The 15,456-nt window shown below is 50.0% G+C and overlaps 1 long non-coding RNA gene across 4 annotated transcripts; it reads right to left on the bottom strand.

Moving 5' to 3' along the window:
• Positions 1–772: 772 nt before the first annotated feature.
• Positions 773–15,163, bottom strand: LOC136105363 (uncharacterized). 4 transcript variants are annotated; one of them, XR_011740588.1, is made up of 8 exons: positions 14,635–14,694; positions 12,700–13,484; positions 12,429–12,517; positions 8,245–11,509; positions 7,698–7,777; positions 7,089–7,386; positions 6,610–6,814; positions 773–6,350 (listed from the first exon to the last, which is right to left on the bottom strand). It is a non-coding gene; the product is annotated as an uncharacterized lncRNA (long non-coding RNA). The 4 variants fall into 4 exon arrangements; XR_011740587.1 differs by having other exon boundaries at positions 6,610–7,386; positions 8,245–10,785; positions 11,267–11,509; XR_011740586.1 differs by lacking the exon at positions 14,635–14,694 and adding an exon at positions 15,038–15,163 and having other exon boundaries at positions 6,610–7,386.
• Between the last annotated feature and the right edge of the window lie 293 nt (positions 15,164–15,456).

The raw sequence follows: 15,456 nt of genomic DNA, 5'->3' as shown, positions 1-15,456 counted from the left end.
TAGCTTCTTGTTGTCGGTTGGTTTGTTTTTAAGCTGTTACTCTATATAGCTCATCCATGGTGCTTATAGAGCATGGGTAAATCTACCCTGCTTCCTCACAGGAGACAACCATCTCGCTTTACAACAGGTGATTGAATCTGCTATAGAAAAGTTCAACCACCTCCTGTACAGCAAAGGATAAAAGAAAGTATGGATTTTTGTTGCATCTAATCCACAATGCAAGTACCAATTAACAATACATTAGCAGTGGGTTCCTTCAAATATTCACAGTGAAGGTAGTTCCTGGCACGATTGTATTAGCGTTCTTACTATTTTACGGGAGAAACACAGGGCACAGCTGATTTTGCCCACGTGCAGCGCAGTGATCACACGGGTGCGGTGAACCGGGTGGAAGGCCCTAGAAAAGGAAAATCAGCCTCCGTGTGCAGGGCCAAAACAGAAATCCTTTTCAAACTGTGCCATTTTAAAAAGCTACCAGGGGTATAAAGCAGAAAAAAGAGCAGTGAATGTGTATAATGACACAATTAGATGGTTCTCCAGTTCCATGATGTGCTCTTTTACTGACAGTGTCTGCTGGAGTGGATACCCTGGACACCAACAAGCGGGTCCTGGTGCTGTGCCCATGGCGATTCATCCACTGTGGCCGTGGGTGTCAGGCCCTGATACAATAGACACAAAACCTTGGGAGGGAGGTGATCACAGTAGAACGCTTAAAGATAATGAGCTAGCAGACTTGATTTAATCTTTATTTAAAAATACACATGGCTGCTGTCTTTTCTACAGTTTAGGTAGGACGGGCTCCAATACATGACAAAAATTAAAGGGGGAAAGCTTTATTTTTACAATGGTAAATACAGTCTAAATCGTAATTTGGGAAACAGATAAAGGGGTGTAGCAAATGAGGCACAGACCATCCTGTTTTATCTCAGAAGGCTTTGGCGTATTTACAGCTTTAGGCACAGCGTGTCCAATCCCGTATAAAATGCACTGTCCATACCAATTCAGCCTGTCCCCCGATATAAGGACATCAGGATGCCACCCTGCATTCACCAAGGGACAATCCTGATCTAATGTTCTCTGTGTATTCTACACCAATATCTGTTCGTCAACAAACCTTTTACTGGTTTCAATTTCTTTCCCTGATTGTCCTTTTTCAAATACAATGCGTATGTAACATTTTGTATTGTGTAATATGCATTATATAATAGACAATATATGATTTTAAACATATCTCATTATATATTACATGTAGTGCATTACTATACTACACATCTCGGGTATACCCACCCAGACCTGTGCAGCATATTAATATTATTTACAGTGGCCACCATTAATTACAATATTCCCTGGTTGCTGTTCCCTAGGGAGTCAAACGATCCTTTTCCAATGTCACAAAACACAGCCCGGGGGGGGATTTCTTCCGAATCGCTCCTGTCCATTGTCCACTACCTATTTCACAATCACAATAACAGACAATTGGTGAACCATAAGTATTGGACTACAAAATCACCCAAGACACAAGTAACAACAACAACAAATCACTAAAGACACAAACAATCATACAATTGCTAAGGCACAAACAGCAAAATCACTAAAGGTACCTTTACCAAATTACTATTCCCTCGTTTTTCTCTTTTATTTATTGTTTTCTCATTTTCCTCTTTGGTTTTTTATTTCTTTTTAATTTACCCAATTTACCAAAACGCGCAGACCCAACGCGCTGGTGTCGCCCACGTCTCACGCAGGCAGCCTGCAAACAAACCAGACTATGAAAGTGCCTTATCTCATTGATGGGGTTTTACCCACGTCCTGAGCTGGCCCGAGGATCCGTGATCCCTTCTGGGAATTCCCCGGTGCCGGGACAAGGTCCCAGAGATCCTGGGGTCCACGGGAGGTCAGGCAGATTATCCCATCCTCGTCGCCAGAAAACGATACCGAAAAGTCGGCAAACAGACTCTTTAACACTGTTTTGAAAGTGTTAAAAAGCAGGCACTTTTATTACGGCGCGCTGGGCACTCGGGGGATCGCTCCTCTAATCCAGCGTGCGTTCCGCTTTCCTCTGGTTTTACATATCCTGGAACTCCTGAAACAGCAAAACACGCCAACCACTGTTTACAGACGTCCCGTGCTCTTTCACCAGTGCGTGCAGCCGCAACGAGAAATCTGGAATGAGCGTCTACAGAAACACATACGTATTTACCCAATTCAGAACAACGCGTTACATCAGCTGGCCGTACTTGTCAGTAATCCCTCCTGGATTAACACCCTCTTTGGATGGCACGGGTGCCGACTGTTGGCAATCAGGGCAGGACATAAGAACGCTCCTGGCCTGATCCGTTGTAATTTGAAATTGTCGTTTTAACGACTTTGCATTCTGGTGAAAGAGTTTATGTGATAATTTAGCTTGCTCCAAGGCTTTAGGCACAGTAAGCGGCACAGCTCGTGCATCGGCCCTCCTATTGCCTTCCGCAAGAGGTCCTGGAAGGGCAGCGCGAGAGCGGATGTGCGCTGCATAAAAACCATGACGTCTATGATTTATTAGGAACCATAGCATTCTCAATCCAGCCATCAAAAGAGGATTATCCTCTTCCTTAAGAAAAGAAGCTTCCAGGCGGTTAAGTATGCCAGCTGCATAATGAGTCAGTTACAACATTCAAAGGCTCATTACAGAACACTCAAAAGCGATCCTAACAGCTGTCAGCTCAAGAACTTGTTTGACCCTTGGTCTCCTTTTTCTACCTTGTGTTTGCAACACTGGGTATCTGAGTTTAGCCATGTAATTACAACTTTACGTGAGCAACCAGAGGCATCGGTAAATTCAGTCTTGTCGTTGCTGACAGCAGCACTTGCCATACAACGGTAAATTACCAATTTCAGCCCACAGTTTATGTTGAGGGTAATAAACTGATATGTTCCCTGCGTATGTTGCCAATGCAATCTGGAAATTCACATCTTCAGTTAATTACCATTGCAAATTCTCCTTTGTTGTAGGAATAAATATACATTCAAAGTCTGTCCCATACATAGCATACAAACATTCTCTGCCTTTAATTATTGGGTTTGCATACATTTCTTTTATTATCCAAACTGTTTTCATTGGTGTGTGAGCTAGAAAAACCCATTCCAACTCTTAAAGAATCACTTAATGACTTGTCCCATTGAAACGGTACTGCAAACGCTTGGACGGTATTGGCTATGAGTGCCAGCCAAACTGGCAGCTGCAAATTGCGTCCCCATCCCTATTTTTGTTCAACAGCATCGAATACTTTCTATATGGCCTGCTAAGCTTTGTCATCCAATACCTGAGTAGACAATAAATTCAGGTCTCCTTTCAAAAGTGTAAAAAGTAGACACAGTTCCTCTGTGGCAATGCCCAAAATAGGTCGGAGCCAATTTATGGCTCCTAGCAATTTTGTAAGTCATTTAAGGTCATGATATTATGGAATTTAAGAGTTACTGGCTAAGGAATGATTTCTTGTTCTGTTATTTGCCACCCCAAATATTTCCATGGAGCAGTTTTCTGAATTTTTTCTTGTGCAATTTGTAATCTAGCCTTTTGTATAGCGTTACATAGGACTTGCATTACTTGTTGTAGTTCCTGCTCTTATAACATGACAAGCAAGATATCATCCATATAACGACAGATACAAGCTGAGGGGTACAGCTTCCTCACAGGTTGTACAGTTGCTGCAACTACTGTCTTGCAAATGGTTGGACTATTTCTCATCCCTTGTGGTGATACCACCCAATGCTATCTCTTCATAGGCTCCTCTTGATTAAGTGAAGGAACACAAAATGCAAATCTGGGGGCATCCTCAGGATGTAGCAAGGTGGCACAGGTGTCCATGCCATAATTTTGATTTCACCTTGATAATCAGAGTCAATTACTCCAGGTAAAACAAACAAACCCAATTTGGTAGTAGATGATCAACCTATTAACAAAGCATGCACACTAGGCACTAAAGGCCCCCACACTCCTCTGGGAATAAGCAATACCACAGCAGTAATTAATTATCATCACTGACGGGCTGGCAGCCAAGTCCAGCCCTGCACTTCCAGCTGTTCCAGGGAAGAGATCTCGGGTCATGAGTTTAGACTTGAATTTATTTGATGGGGGTGGGGGAAGTCCTGTCCCCCACCTCCTGGGAAGGGTTAATTGGCTCCCCCTTTACATTAACCCTTGAATGATGTTCACTCACACAGTGTTTGCCCTTTCCCCATTTTGGACGATCTCTAGGAGGTACAGCCTTCGAAGTCTGGTGTGCATACTTTGTGTAATCTTTCTTTACACGACCCAGTGTCCCACAACAAAAACAATTCGATTTCAGTTCTGTTCCCAATACTTGTAACTGTGCTGCTAAAGCAGCAGCTAGAGAGCTGGTATAATGTTCAGTTGCATTATGTTTTGACACACTCTCATATCTGCTATAGTACACCTTTCCCTATTCCCCAAATCCTGCAACACACGCTGACAATCAGCATTAGCATTCTCAAAAGCCAATTATTTTAGTAACAACTCATGCGCTGTGTCATTATCAATTTGTCTCTCCAAAGCAGTTTGCAAGCGGTCTAAAAACAGCGCATAAGGTTCCTGTGATCCTTGCAAGATTTTTGAAAAGGACGTATTGGCATCTCTCCCAACCTCCAGTAACTTCCGAACCACTTTCATTGCTAGTTTTGCTATTACACCACATATATATCTCTCTGGGTTACGCAACTTGATTATCTGGCAAAGCACGGGCACATTCCCCAGCTAAAGGACTGCAATCAATCCATCTCATCCGATATGCATTATCAACGGTCTCTATAGTACAGTTCTCCCAAAAATCAGATAACTACTAGTCAATATACTGTATGGTTAAGATCATTTTCAACAAAGAACGCCAGTCATGTGGAGTAAGTTCGTAAGAGGAGCTTAATGCTTCAAAAATGTATAACAAATGATAAAGTAACCCCATTTTCTTTAGCTAATGTTGGTAATTCCTTTACAACATCATATGGTAGCTGCTGAAAGCCTGGAGATTGCTGTTCACAACAGATCACTGGCCATGCCGTAACCACTTTCGAGTCTCCTGTTTTCAAAGCCTCTTCTCTACATTTATCCCACATGGTTTAATTAGTGTGCACTTTCGGTTGCAAAGTAACATCCGGGGGGAATAAATCAGGCTCTTACTCTGGGTCCGTCGGGCCAGGATCAAGGGGCTTGTCAGGCGACTCCCACAAACCATCATTTGCCAAAAGTGTTCACTGTAGGGTACATGCAGGGGCTTTGTTATCAGCCAATCCTTTATCCACTACTACATCTGTGGTCAGTGCATTTTTGCCTAATCTATCTACAGGATCCCCCTCCTTCCCTGGCAAGGGAGGAGCAGAAGGTTCACAATTAGTTGCAACCCGCGCAACTACTTCCTTCTGAGTCGCTATTAAAGCAGACATAATTTTTGCCCAAGTAGATAAATATTCACAAGCAGCTTTATCTCCAGTTGCTGCCTGTTCATATAATTCTCGTTCAACTTTCTGCCATGCCTCCAACTAAAATGTACCAGTTGTAGGAAAGTCCAGCACATGATCAGCAAGCCTTTCTTATAAAGTCATTAATCGGACTACTGGTACATTGTGATTTTGCTTTCTTAATAAAAGTTGAAGGACATCTAGGGTTTATTTGGTTCAAGGGATAACTTCCCTCCTATGGTTCCAAATTGCTCATCTTTTCTTGCTGATGGGCGCACGCTGTGGTTTCTGTTTCCTGGCTCTGTTTCCCTGTCCTTGTTCAATTGGGCTTTGCCACCAGAACGGCTGCTGCCTTTACAGCCGCACTCAAAGTCCCTGTTCGGGTGCCATTTGTAGTGAATGTGGCACCGACTCTCTTTTAAGGTGAGACAAGAGACATTTGTTACAAACTCAGGTTTGCATTTATACTCGCTATGATGCTTGCTCAAGCATTTGCTGATTTGGTAAGTTCGTCATAACATAAGTGATATATTGTTACTGCCATAAAAGCATCGTTGTCTATACCACAAGCTACCCCTGTCATCCCCCTTGATGTATCATTCCTGTACCAATCCCTCTGTCCTCGATGTATCACGTAGCATACAGTACTTGCTTCTTGTGTTATTCCACTAATGATTGTTCTCACGCTGTCAACTCTCACAGTTTCTCATAGGCCCAATGTCAGAATACTGCCACAATCACCTTTCTCCTTCCTTGAGCTCTCCTGACCTGCGGTTCCACCACCGTTGTCTTCTTTCTTGATCCCTCTTGACTCACAGGTGCCCTCCAATCCTCTTTCTCGATCACTCTTCCTCACAGGTTCGCCTCCTTCCTTGCTTTTCCTTTGCACACTGCTCCACCTGAAGAGAAACACACAGAGGACTGAGCTACATCAGCCCCAGGGCACTACAGTCAGACGGGGGCTGAATCTAGGGGCTGACACCTCCCCACACCCCACAGCGTGCCCGCCTTGCCTTGGCCCCGGCCCCTCACACAGCCCTTCCCCTCAGCTCTGCCCCTCCACTGCAGCACAGCTTCCGCACATGCCCTACTCAGGCTGGACCCCAGTTTCATGGGTTAGAGATATCATAGCTCTGTACAAATCCCCACGGTCCTCACCTGCTGTTTGGTGCTTGCGGAGGGTCACACTCACTGTGCCCCAGGGCACTGGCCCTGCCCGGCCCTGCGGGAGTGTCTGGAGCTGCCGCTGGCTGGTTCTCCAGCTTTAGGGTCACCCGCAGAAGCCCGCTCTCCTCAGCTCTGCACACCCATCCAGTTGCGCCGCCCAGGCAAAGTCAGCTTCACCCTCTGCTCTACACCTCACCTGCAAACAACCAACTCTTCAACTGACAACTGTCCAAAACCCACCGACAAACTCTCCACACCTCAGCCTTTCGTTTGCAACTGCTGCCTCTAGTGCATCTCACAGACAAGCCTTCAAAATCCCCTCATCCTGCAATAACACTCCAGCACTGATCACCTGTGGGAACAACTACCACAATACCAGGCAAACACCAACCAGTTCTGGCACGGAAATATCACTTTCTCCTCAAGATTCCACCCTACACCAACTGCTGACAAACACACGCTGTCCTCACCAAAGCCAAACGCTGCAACAACCAGCGACAACTCAAATTTGCGTGGGCGGTGCAAAATTGCAGGGGTGAGCTAACGCAGAGCTGGGCTTGAAAGCTGCAGAGTGTGCACCCTGTGGTATAACGTGGCGAGCTACTGCCATTCTGCCTTCTCCCTGGGAGAAGCGCGTGAGCAGAGGCTGCTTCAAGGCACGATGGGAACGGTTTGGTTCTCCGGGTCTCTCAGGGCGAGAGCGATAAATGTGATCTGTGTCGTGGCGCAGGAACTTCCCGTACACTTGCTCCTCCATTCAGTCACGTACTGCAGGAGAGGGAGAGAGAGATTCAGGACAAGATTGACAACCTCGGCGTCCCCGTCCCAGCCACGGGTCACCCAAACCTGCAGACATCCCGGGAGGCCCCCTAAGATTTACACTCCCCTATGCCCCACCCTTGAAGCCTGGACATCGCCAGAACCATAGAGCAAGTATTTCTTGAGGAGGCACCCAAAGGGTCCGTGTTCTCTTTCAGGCAGATGCTAGCGCAAGATTGCAAATCATCTCACAGCTACCAGGAAGGTAAAAAATAACGTCTTGAAATGGGAAAGGAACAGGTATTGTTCCTCTTCATCACCTCCCTCATTGCCACGTTATCAAGGTCTCCTGCAATGTTCCACAGGAAACTTGAAGCTTGGAATTCCTGGTATTCTGAACCTGGGCAAGAAAGGAAGAAAAGCATGAGACTGATCATAAAGAGGGTGGCTGCTCGTAACATGGAAAGAACAATAACAAGGTAAAAAGATATCACTTTTCCTTAGAGAGCTCTCAAAGCTGCCTGTTAAGGACAAGAAAAACAAACTTGTGACGGACCATTAGTTAAAATCCAAGGCCCAGGAAGCGATCTAATGTACATTGAAACGCGGGCCACGAGACAGTGGAAGTGCCACGAGCTGAGACTGAAGGGACAGAGGATGAATTTCCAAAGAAGTTTAGGTTTCGATGTCAAAGCGGAAAATTCTACGTCATTAAAATATAATGCAAAAGTCAGTGTAAAATCAAGTAAGGCAACGACTCCAAATGAACTCCCAGGCGCTTCAGTCACTCAGGAGATCAAAAATGCGGATCATTTCTCACCTGCCCACCTCCCAAACCCCAGCCTACGTCCCCTGCTTCCAGCTTACCTGAGCCCAGATTAAAGGAGGATTTCAGAGGCCATGCCAAGTTCTGCTGCTCCTCGTTCGGGTTGCCAGTCTTCCTCCTCGCTCTGGAATTGCAGGTCAACCGCCTTCCTGTTCTTCTTTGATTGACGCTGAGCTGCCGCGTTACCCGCTGCCGTCTGAGCGGATCTCGGGGAGCCTCTGGAACTGCCAGAGCGCTCCCCCCACCAACATTCTCTTGCCTTGTTTTTGGGGTTCCTCTTCACCAGCTGAGGCGCCCTCCCACCCCCCGCCGCCCTCTTACCTTTTTCTAGAGGTCTCTTGAGCCACCAGCAAGCTCCCCCGCACCTTCCCTCAGCGATCTTGGCCCGCCAGAGGCCTGCCCCTCGTCAGCCTCCTCCCCTTTTCCTGGGTGCTGCCTGAACCACTGGTGGGCTCCCCTCCACCATCCTCTCGTCCTTTGTAGGGGAGTCTCGTGACTCACCAGAGCGCTCTCCGCCGTTGCCTTGCTGGGGTTATTGACACCGCTTGACTTGCCAGAGCGCTCCCCCTCGCAGTTCTCTTGTTGGATTTCTTGGGACCTTTTGAACCATTGGAACAACGGGAATGCTCCCCCCCACTGTGACCTTGCCTTTCTTCAGTGCGATCTTGACGTGCTGGAGCACTTCCCCGCGCCGTCCTCTTGCCTTTTACTGGGGAGTCTCTTGAATATCCACAGCACTCCCCCCTGCCATCCTTTACCAGATTTTTTGACACTTCTTGACACGTCGGAGTGCTCTCACTCACCCTTGTCTTGCCTATTTTCAGGGCGCTCCTGTACCGCTGGATGCTCCTCCTTGCTGTCCTATTGCCAGATTGAGAATTCTCGACCTGTCCCAGCGCTACCCCACCGTCCTTCTGCCTTCTACCTGGGAAGTCACTTGAAGAACTGGAGCGCTCCCCACTGCTGTCCTCTTGCCTTTCTTCACTGAGATTTTGGCCTGCCAGAGCACTCATCCCTGTTGTCCTCTTACTGGATTTCTTGGGACCTCTTGACCCACTGGGTCTCTCCTCCTGCTGTCCTTCTGCCTTTCTTTAGTACAATCTCGGCCTGCTGGAGCGCTCCCCCTCGCCGTCCTCCTGCTGGATTTCTTGGGACCTCTTGACCCGTTAGGGCGTTCCCCCTGCCACCCTCTTGTGGTTTTTGGGGGAGTCTTGTGATCAACCAGGCCATTTCCCCCCACCATCCTCTTCCCCTTTTCCTGGGTGCTTCTTGATCCACCAGAGTGCTCCCCTGCACCATTCTCTTGCCTTTTTTGGTGGAGTCTTGTGACTCACCGGAGCGTTCTCCACCATTGTCCTGCTGGATTTCTTGACATCGCTTGACCTGCCGGAGCGCTCCCCCTCACAGTTCTCTTCCTGGATATCTTGGGACATTTTGAACCACTGGGGGGCTCCCACCCGCCATCCTCTAACCGCATTTATCGAGATTTCCTGATCTGCTGGAGCGCTCCCCCTTGCCGTCCTCTTGCTGGATTTCTTGGGATCTCTTGGACCACTGGGGGGGCTCCCACCCGCCATCCTCTTACCGCATTTATTGAGACTTCCTGATCTGCTGGATTGCTCTCCCCCTGGCCTTCCTCTTGCACTTTTTTGGGGGAGTGTTCTTCACACATCCGAGCGCTCTCCCTCACCCTTGTCTTGCCTCTAGTCAGGGCGCTCTTCTCCCGCTGGAACGCTCCTCCCCGCCATCCTATTGCCAGACTGAGAATTCTTGACCTGCCGCAGTCCTGCCCCGCCATGCTCCTGCCTTCTGCCTGGGAAGTCACTTGAAGAACTGGAGCGCTCTCCCCCGCTGTCCTCTTGCCTTTCCTCAGTGGGATTTTGGCCTGCTAAAGAGCTCCTCCCTGTCGTCCTCTTGCTGGATTTCTCGGTACCTCTTGACCCACTGGGTCTCTCCTCCTGCCGTCCTTTTGCCTTTCCTTAGTACATTCTTGGTCTGCTGGAGTGCTCCCCCCCACCATCCTCTTGCTGGATTTCTCGGGACCCCTTGTCCCATATAGGACATTCCCCACCACCACCATCCTGTTGTGTTTTTTAGGAGAGTCTTGTGATCGACCAGAGCGCTCCCCCCTTGACATCCTCTTCCCCTTTTTCTGGGTGACTTTTGAACCACTGGTGAACTCTCCCCCATCATCCTCTTGCCACATATATTGAGACTTGTTGATCCGCCAGAGCGCTTCCCCCACTGTCCTCTTGCCAGATTTACTGATACCTCTTGTCCTGTCAGAGCGCTCCCTCTCGCAGTCCTCTTTGTTCAGTTTGTAGGGTAGGAGGGGGGATCTCTGATTACAGAAAGGTCCCTTTGTTCTAGGAGACATTCCCTTGCTCCATGCTTCAGGTTGCCCATCTTCCCTCTCATTTTCAATATGCACATCCATCACCTTCCTCCTCTTCTTTCTTGATCCCTTGACTCCCGGATGAACTCAAATCCTCTTTCTTGATCACTCTTTCTCGTAAGTTCACAACCTTACTTTCCTTTCTTGCTTTCACCTTTGCGAGCTGCTCCACCCAAACCGAAATGCCCTGAAGACAGAAATACACCCACCCCAAGCCCTTACAGTCACATAGGGGGTGAGTCCGGTCGCTGACGCATCCCCACATCCCACAGCAAGCCCACCTTGCCTTGGCCCCGGCCCCCCGCACAGGCCTTCCCACCAACCCAGCCCCTCCGTAGCAGCACAGTTTCCCAGCATGCACCCCACAAAGACTTTCTTTGCCAGTCACCCCTGGCACTTACAGCAACACACCACACCAGCATCAAGAGCCCTGGGAGTGGAGAGCTGGCCAGGCCCTCACCCCGGCAGGATCCTCTTCCCCCTCCTTTACCTGCTGGCAGAAAGACACCTCCCAAGGGATGACCACCCTGCTCCCTTAACTGCTCCCAAGTCCAAGAGCCCAGCCCCTGCTCACCACCCCCACCTCCCAAAACACAGCCAACAGCCCCTGCTCCCATTTTACCACTTTACCCCCGAGCACGGTTTCTAGGGGTGGGAGGGGGACGCACTAATCACAGATCGTTCCCTGTGCTTAAGGATACATTCTCCTTCTCGCTGGCTCAGGCTGCCCATCTTCCTCCTCACTCTTGACTCGTAGCTCCATCACCTTTCTCCTCTTTTGTCCCCTCCTGACTCACAGGTCCACCACTGTCATCTTCTTTCTTGACTCTGCTTGACTCACAGGTGCGCTCCAATCCTCTTTCATGATCGCTCTTCTGTGTCAGTACACGGAAGACCGGGCACATGAGAAACTGCAAGAGTCAACAGCATGAGAACAAGCATTAGTGGAAAAATACAAGAACAAAGGACTGTATGCTATGTGATACATCAAGGACAGAGGAGTTGATACAGGATTGATGCATCAAGGACAGAGGGACAGCTTGTGATAGACAAAAAAGGTGTTTATGGCAGTGACTTTGGTGGGAACACAAAACACATCACTTATGTAATGACTAACTTAGCTAATCAACAAATGCTTGAGCAAGCATCATAGCGAGTATAAACGCAAGCCTGAATTTGTAATAAACATCTCTCATTGCACCTTAAAAGAGAGTCCGTACCGCATTCGCTACAAATGGCGCCCTGGAACAGGGACTTTCAGCGTGCCTGTAAAGGCAGCAGCCGCTCTGGTAGCGAAGCCCAATCGAACCAGGAAACAGGACCGGGAACTAGGACAGTGCGCGCCCACCACCAACGAAAGGTGAGCGATTGGGAACCATGGGAGGGAAGTTATCCCTTAAGCAAAGACAAACCCTGGATGTCCTTCAACATGCGCTACAAACGCAAAATCAGGATGTATCAGGGGTCTGATTGGTGAGTTTATTAGAATGGATTGCTAATCATGTGCTAGACTTTCCTACAACTGGTACATTTCAGTTGGAGACATGGCACAAAGATGAATGAGAATTATATGAACAGGTAGTGACTGGAGATAAAGCTGCTTGCAAATATTCATCTACTTGGGGAAAAATTATGACTACTAAGATACAGGATACAGGACTGATACATCAGGGACAGAGGGACAGCTTACTATAGAAAAAAATGCGTATATGGCAGTTACATCGCTCATGTAATGTCTAACTTAGCTAAAGAGCAAATGCTTGAGCAAGCATCATAGCGAGTATAAATGCAAACCTGAGTTTGTAATAAATGTCTCTCATGGCACCTTACCGTGAGTCCACGCCAGATTCGCTACACTCTTCCTCATAGGTTCACCACCTTCCTCTCCTTCCTTGCTTTTCCTTTGCACGCTGCTCCACCTGAAGAGAAACACACAGAGGACTGACCTACACCAGCCCAAGGGCACTACAATCAGACAGGGGCTGAGTCCGGGGGCTGACACCTCCCCACACCCCACAACGAGCCCACCTTGCCTTGGCCCCGGCCCCTCGCACATGCCTTAGAGATATCATAGCTCAGTACAAATCCCCACAGTCCTCACCTGCTGTTTGGTGCTTGCGGAGGGTCACACTCCCTGTGCCCCAGGGCACTGGCCCTACACGGCCAAGCTCGGCAGCGGGACTGTCTGGAGCTGCCGCTGGCTGGTTCTCCAGCTTTAGGGTCACCCGCAGAAGCCCGCTCTCCTCAGCTCTGCACACCCATCCAGTTGCGCCGCCCAGGCAAAGTCAGCTTCACCCTCTGCTCTACACCTCACCTGCAAACAACCAACTCTTCAACTGACAACTGTCCAAAACCCACCGACAAACTCTCCACACCTCAGCCTTTCGTTTGCAACTGCTGCCTCTAGTGCATCTCACAGACAAGCCTTCAAAATCCCCTCATCCTGCAATAACACTCCAGCACTGATCACCTGTGGGAACAACTACCACAATACCATGCAAACACCAACCAGTTCTGGCACGGAAATATCACTTTCTCCTCAAGATTCCACCCTACACTAACTGCTGACAAACACACGCTGTCCTCACCAAAGCCAAACGCTGCAACAACCAGCGACAACTCAAATTTGCGTGGGCGGTGCAAAATTGCAGGGGTGAGCTAACGCAGAGCTGGGCTTGAAAGCTGCAGAGTGTACACCCTGTTGTTTAACGTGGCGAGTCACTGCCATTCTGCCTTCTCCCTGGGAGAAGCGCATGAGCAGAGGTTGCTTCAAGGCACGATGAGAACGGTTCGGTTCTCCGGGTCTCGGAGGGCGAGAGTAATAAATGTGGTCTGTGTCGTGGCGCAGGAACTTCCCATCCACTTGCTTCTCCATTCAGTCTGGTGCTGCAAGAGAGGGAGAGAAAGAAAAAGTTAGGACCGAGTTAACAACCTCATCATCCCTGATCCCTAACCTGCAGGAATCCTAGGAGGCCTGATATAAGTTTTGCTCATCTCCCTGTCTTTGCTGGAATACTTTACTGTAGAAATTTCTGTCATCAACATTCTCTTAACCGATCTGATGTGTTCATAGTTCCTAGCCCAGCATCCTTTCCTCAAAGTACCTCAGCATTTCCCTTTGAAACCACACCTTAGTGCCATCCCGTCCCAGAGCTACCTCAGCATTTCCCACTGCAGCCTCTGCGATGCCATCTCCTCCCTGAGGTACCTCAGCCTTTACCACCAAAACCTCTCTCCCTTCCGTCCTCTCCTTTAAGTCCCTCACCCTTTCCCGCCAAAGCCTCCCCCGATGTCATCCCCTCCCTGAGGTACCTCAGCCTTTCCCGTCAAAGCCTCCCCCGATATCATCCCCTCCCTGAGGTACCTCAGCCTTTCCTGTCAAAGCCTCCCCCGATATCATCCCCTCCCTGAGGTACCTCAGCCTTTCCTGTCAAAGCCTCCCCCGATATCATCCCCTCCCTGAGGTACCTCAGCCTTTCCCGTCAAAGCCTCCCCCGATATCATCCCCTCCCTGAGGTACCTCAGCCTTTCCCGTCAAAGCCTCCCCCGATATCATCCCCTCCCTGAGGTACCTCAGCCTTTCCCGTCAAAGCCTCCCCCGATATCATCCCCTCCCCGAGGTACCTCAGCTTTTCCCGCCCAAGCTCCTCCCGCGCAGTCCCGCCCTCAGGTTCCTCCGCCGCTCCCTCCGTTCCCGGCCCCCCCCGCCCCTCGCGCCCCCCCCTTGGCGCTCCCGACCCGCCGCTGCCCCCTCCCGCTCGCTTTCCTCCCTCTGTCCTGTGTCACTACGGGGGCTCCCCATTCCGCCCCACGGCCCCGCCCGAGCTCCGCGCAGCGCTCAGCGCGGGTCTCCCTTCCCTCACAGCCACCCGCGTGTTTCCCCCTCGCCCCGGCCTGGGGCCGCGCTGTTGCGGCTGGCTGCCCCTCGCCTTCCTCCTCCCGAAACCAGCCCGTCTGTCACCCTCCAGCCTCGCCCCTCAGCCGGTCCCGGGCCGGCCCGTCCAGTCTCCCCGCTGTCCGCCCGCCCCTCGCTCACCGCCGGCCCCGCCGTTCCTCGCGCGCTGCTCCAGCCGCCGCACCGCCGGCACGCGCTCCGCGGCCCGCGCACTTACGCAGCGTGTCCCCGCCCATCCCGCGCAGGAGCCAATCCCGTCCGCGTCCGCCACCGGACTGCGCCCCTTCCCCCCGCCTCCGCGCCCGGCACTGGCCCCCCCCGCCCCTCGCCTCCCGTCCCGGAGCCACCGGCGGCCGCAGAGCGGCGCTGTCCGCCCGCAGGGCGGGGCCGGGAGCTTTCAGGCTGCGTCTGCCCGGGACCGAGGGCTCTGCCGCCTGCCCGGGACAGCCCGGGACCGAGGGCTCCGCCGCTGCAGCCCGTTTCGTGCCGTTTGCGCCCCCCAGGTTACACGGCTGCAGCCTTCCTGCTGGTTTAGCTCACACACCTTTCTTCTTTCTAACTGCACAGCAGTTCACACTCACGAAAGTTCGTGCTGGTTGGCATAAGAGTATCTGCATAAGAATTTACAAACATTACAAAGATATACCACAGATCACAGCTTTCTAAGCTTTCAAGTTAAAGTTCCATGTTTAAATAAAACAGACAATACCAGTAGAGCTGTGTACCTCTGTCGTCTTTGTTCAGAAAGAAGTGACAACACCAGAAAACACATTGACAGCCAGTGCTTTGAACAGTGAAGGTGGGATCTACAAAAGTCTGATTAAACTAAACAGCCTCAGGTCTTTATCAAGCTGCAGATCTGCCAGGAATGCTGAAATGCAAGAGTTTACTCCTGCAATATTCCACGATGGAACAGCCACTTCATATCAAATATAATCTCAAAGTTCCAAACCAGTACATTAA

The sequence above is a fragment of the Patagioenas fasciata genome, chromosome 9 (assembly GCF_037038585.1).
Source record: "Patagioenas fasciata isolate bPatFas1 chromosome 9, bPatFas1.hap1, whole genome shotgun sequence".
Lineage (NCBI taxonomy): Eukaryota > Metazoa > Chordata > Aves > Columbiformes > Columbidae > Patagioenas > Patagioenas fasciata.
This window is presented reverse-complemented; position numbering and strand designations above follow the sequence as displayed.